We start from the raw sequence: 5,783 nt of genomic DNA on the forward strand, positions 1-5,783 counted from the left end.
TTCCTAAATTACAATCCGGATTCCGCAGAGATCACAGCACTGAAACTGCCCTATTGCATGTCACAGACGACCTTACCGAGGCCTCTGACCTGGGCTTGAGCAGTATAATGGTACTCCTTGACTATTCCAGGGCTTTTGACTCCTTAGACCAAAATCTACTTCTAGTCAAGCTGGAAAAGTATGGCTTCTCTAAGAACACCTGTCGTTGGTTCCATACCTTTCTAAGCAACAGAGCGCAGATTGTTGTGACTGAAGACGCAGAAGGAAACAAAAGATTCTCCTCTTCCAAGCCAGTTCAAAGGGGAGTCCCACAAGGCTCGCTGTTAAGCCCAATCCTGTTTACAATATTTACAGCAGATATGTCTAGCCAGATTAAATCCTGCAAATATCACTTGTACGCAGATGATACACAAATATACTACTCATTCCAAGTAAACGACACCAAAACAGCTATAAAACTAATAAACGAGGATCTTAAGAATCTTTACACATGGTCTGAAAATAACTCGCTTGTCCTAAACCCAACAAAATCACAAACCATTGTAATTGGCACCAAGAAACAAATTGAAAATGTACTGGATTGTGAAGATAAAATAAAGATTAATGACGTAGCCCTAGAAAAAGTAAGCACCGCACGCAATCTTGGCCTAATTTTAGATGGAGAGCTCAAATTTTCAGAGCATACAAACAGCAAAATTAAATCCGCATTTTATAAACTTAAAACCTTATATAAGATTAGGCCCTATATCAAACCAGATTTACGCGTACAACTTTGTGAGTCATTAGTGCTCTCTCAATTTAATTACTGCAGCTCCATCTTTGGACCTAGGTTAAATGTTAAGTTAGAAAATGCTATACAAAGAGTACAAAATGCCTGTATTCGCTTTTGTTTTGATGTCCCTAGGCGAAAATTTATAACACCATACTTAAATAGCAAAGGCATACTTAACATGAGTGCGAGGAGGAGCCTACACTATGCTTGTACAGTGCATCGAGTAATTTGGAATAAGAAGCCTGAATACCTATTTGAGAAATTGCACTGGGTCGACGACTTTACCCACCGGAGCCTTCGCTCAAATTCTCAAGGTCTCCTAAAAATTCCAGCTCATAAATCGGCCAGATACAGGCGTTGTTTCAAATTTGAAGCAGCAAAAATTTGGAACGACTTACCTCCCCCTTTGAGGAGAAGAATGAGAACGGAATGCTTTAAACACAAATATAAATCTGCTTTGTTAAAAAGACAACTTGCTGGTGAAAACTTGAAACCTGCCTGCATGCAATATCTACCAATAAAAAAGTTCTTTAATGCTAATTAAACACATTATTTAACCTCCAAATACGTACATACACACTCACACACACACACACACACACACACACACACACACATACACGCTTGGATTTTAAAACCCAGGAGATGCCCCACTGACGGCTGACCATCTTCTTATCCCACCTAACACCACAGGGATTATAGGAGCGGCTGAAAAACAGCGCTACTCGAATCCCAGATTCTGAGACAGCAATGCTGAGCCGAATTCCTTTTGTCATATTAATATTACTGTAAAATGTACATTTATTCTTTCTGTTATTATGGCAATAAACGTTTATTATTATTATTATTATTATTATTTCTGGTTTTAATGCTCCCTATTTGCAAGGGGTGGACAAATCCAGCTGCGCGGGCCTGGGCCAAGCGGAACAGGATAAAAAATAAATTTAAATATTTAGGAATTTGCGGGTGATGCGACATGTGTTGAGTATGGCTGCTTTCTGTAGGAGTATGTATGTAGAAGGAGGCATTTCAAGGGTGGTAAGACTGACATGTAGTGTTTTTGGAATAATTCCAGTGGTAGATATGACTATTGGTATGGTTGTAACTGTATTTACCTGCCATTGTCTTTTTATCTCTAACGTAAGTTCTTCGTACTTAGCTAATTTTTCTGAATGTGTGGTGAGTAGGTTATGACTATTACATACTGCTATATCTATAAGAAAAACTGTTTTTTTGGTCTTGTCTAAAAATGTGATGTCTGGTCTATTATAGTGCACGGTTTTATCAGTAATGATGGTCCTATCCCAATAAATTTTATATTTGTTATTTTCTAGTATATTATCCGGAGTATATTTGTAATATGGTACCTTTTGTGTCACAAATTTGTGTTTGAATGCAAGATTTTGATGGACTATAGCGGCTACCTGGTCATGCCTGTGTTTATAATCGGTCTGGACTATGGATTTACACGCTCCGGTGATATGTTGAATGGTTTCTGAGTTACTATGGCAGCGTCTGCAAATGTCAGTTGGCAAGTTTGGTGAACGAATGATATACTTCTGGTAGTTTCTTGTATTAATTGTTTGGTCCTGTATGGCAATCATGAATGCTTCGGTCTCCGGGAACAGCTCACCGCGTCGTAACCAAGCATTTGACGCTTCCTTGTCTACGTGTGGTTGTTGCAAGTCTAGGAGGTGTCTGCCATGTAAAGATTTACTTTGCCATGATTTAATTTTTTCTTTAAAATCCGTAATTTTTTCATTACGTTGTGGGGTCCTAATATGTAGGTTCAGCGGTGTCAATCGAACATCAGCGACAGTAACTACTTTATGGAGGTTAGTATGTTCTGCTTGTTCGTAAAAGAAATTTCTAAGTGATGTTATTTGTGAATTATGTAAATTAACTATATCTACTATACCTCTTCCACCTTCATTTCTAGGCAGTGTTAATCTCTGGGAGCAGGACCTTGGATGATGTTTGCGGTAAGTTGTTAGGGCTTTATTTATATTACGTTGCATTTTGTTCAGTTCAACTTGTGTCCATTTTATGATGCCAAATGAGTACGTGAGTAATGGTATTGCGTATGTATTAATAGATTTAATTGTATTACGTGCGTTAAGTTGAGATCGGAGCAAAATGTTTAGTCGGTGTTTAAATTTTTTTCCAATTTCTAATTTTATCTGATTATGTTTGATTTGCCGATTTTGATTAAAACCTAAATATTTATAAAATGAATTATGATCAAGTGCTTCAATATTATGACCTGAACGCAGAGGATAATTATTTTGAACTAAAGTGCCGCGTTTAACTTCAAGTGTCTTACATTTATCAATTCCAAATTTCATGCAAATGTCATCTGAAAATGTTTGTATGGTGTCTGCTAGAATATGTAATGTTTGAGTGCTGTTACTATATAATTTGATGTCATCCATGTACATGAGATGTGTTATTACAGCTTGGTTTTTGTTAACTTTAATATGAAATCCTTTTTTTGTACTGTTCAACATATTCGAAAGGGGGTTCAGAGCTAGGCAAAACCATAAGGGGCTGAAGGCGTCGCCTTGGAAAATTCCTCGACGAATATTTATTCCAGGAGTTCTTACATTTTGATTATTAATTATTTTCAGATGTGTTGTCCAGTGCACCATAGCTGCTTTGAGAAAATTAACTATAGTAGGATGAATTTTATAATGTTGCAAAATATATATAAGCCAGGAGTGTGGGATCGAATCAAAGGCTTTTCTATAGTCAATGTACATTGTGCTAATGTTTTTCTTACTTTTAAATGCTAAGTTCATAATAACGGAATCTATGACTAGTTGCTCTTTACAGCCCTGACTGTTCTTTTTACAGCCCTTCTGTTCGGTAGATAATATTTTATTTAGTATTGTATGTTGATATACAAGCTCAGATATACACCCTGTAAGTAGTTTATAAATTGTCTGTAAACATGTTATTGGTCTGTATTTCGCTGGGTTCTTGTAGTCCTCATCTTTTGGTATCATATAGGTCACACCTTGTGTTACGTATAACGGCATTATATCAGGGTTTTGTATGAATTTATTTATGTAAGTATGAAGTAATGGATGGAATTGTGTAAATTTTTTGTACCAGTAATTATGTATATTGTCGGATCCAGGACTCTTCCAATTATGTGTTCTTTTAAGGATTTTTAAAAATGTATCGAAAGAAATATCTTCAAAATTCATTTGTTCGATGTTGTCGGTATTTTCATTTTTAATCCAATCTGCTGAAGTATTATGTTGGACCGGATGTGACCATATATTGCACCAAAATCGGTATAACTGGTCAGTGTCAGGTAAAGGCGTTTCAGTTACTACTGTGTTGTGTTGTGTCTTCTGTGTATTCTGGTCAAGTTGTCTATAAAATTGCTTTTCATTATTAATGAACTGCGAGTTTTGTTTCTTTCTTAAGCTACACTGCATATATCTCTTTAATCTGCTAGAAGCTGCATTCAGTTTTTGTTTTAAGGTGTCTAAAATTTGTTTATCTGTTGTATTTTCTTCTTCATGCTTTGTGTGGATCCTGTATTTATTTCTTATTTCTTCTATATTCTTAATTAACTTTCGACTTAAGTTTCCCAGCATATACTGTGTCAATCGGCCTATGTCTTTTCTAAATGCTAAAATTTTACTTTCAATCCTTCTTTGCCAAGGGGGTGAAATACTTTTGTGTTGTTGATTTGTATCTTTTGTGTCATATATTTTCATTCCACTACATACAGCAGCTGTATAAGCTGCAGAATATATGATTGTTTGAAAAGTAATGAAATCGTTATTTTTATCTGTATAATGTATTAGTATATTAGAATTTATATAATCTACTATAAGGTCTAACTTTTTAGAGCATTTTAGTTTAGGTAAGCGTGGCCTAGTCGTAGGATTTGATTGTTGAAATTGATTCAGTGCGTGATTAAATGTTTGATTAATTTTGTTATAATCTATAAATGGTTTTAGAGGAGTCGTATTAGGAGTTCTATTTTGTGGTGATGAGTTAAGTATATACATTAATGGTGAACTGGTTTGTTCTTCTGTACCAGTATTATTTTGTTCTGAATTATTATTTAAAGTTGGTTGTATTCTATCTATAGTGTGTTGTGTTGTGCAGGTTTTTGTCATATTCTCTACTTCTTTTCTCAATTCACATAGCCTAGTTTCTGTTATTAATTTATTGTTAATTATGGATCTGTTTTGGTCAGCAATGTTTTGTTCAGATAAGTGAGTAAACTGCGGGTAAATATCAAGAAACTTATTCCTGAGTTGTGTTCTATACCCTGTCTTATTGGTTTCGCAATTTGTTGTTTCATAGTAGCACCTAATAAGATTTTCGTTCATTTCTCTTGACCACTTCATCCTACTACGTTGTGAGTTCTGTGTATTTGAGTGTATTTCTAGTCCTAAATTATTTGATTCATTTGTAGTTAGTTGTATTTTTATATGGTCCCGCGTTTTTTTGTCCAGTAAGTTATTCCTAACAATAGCTCTCCTTTGATCGCCTAATCTCTGTTTTGATGCATTAATTTGGGGATATTTTTTGGTAAATTCGTAGTGTAATTTATCTAAGTAATGACGGGTATCTGTCTCCATGTTTGTTGTAACCAGATATGTGCGCCAAATGAATCTATTCATTTGTGCGGTCCACTTTTTTCGCACACGACAAGTGTCAGTAGTGGGCTCAAGAATTACGGCTTCTGCCTCCTGTGCAACATCTACTGACAGAGATGAAGATGATGAAGATGAAATGTTAACTTCTTCAAATGAATGAGGGGATGAATTTGGTGTCTGAAAAAGATTAGAAGATATCGAAGTAGTCGTTGGACTTGTACAAAAAATAGTTGCTGTTTCTGGCTGATTTTCTAAAGGACCTTGACTACTGTTTTCTTCGATAGTTGGTAAAATTTGACATCTTTCGTTTGTTGTTGATGTCGTTCGGCAAGCATTTCGGCGCGGCCGTAGATTATATGTTTTTGAGTTTTCTATGTTATGGTTTT

Source organism: Epargyreus clarus, unplaced genomic scaffold, assembly GCF_041222505.1.
Source record: "Epargyreus clarus isolate Ecla_fem2 unplaced genomic scaffold, WU_Ecla_fem_2.2 ptg000032l, whole genome shotgun sequence".
NCBI classification, from domain to species: Eukaryota; Metazoa; Arthropoda; class Insecta; order Lepidoptera; family Hesperiidae; genus Epargyreus; species Epargyreus clarus.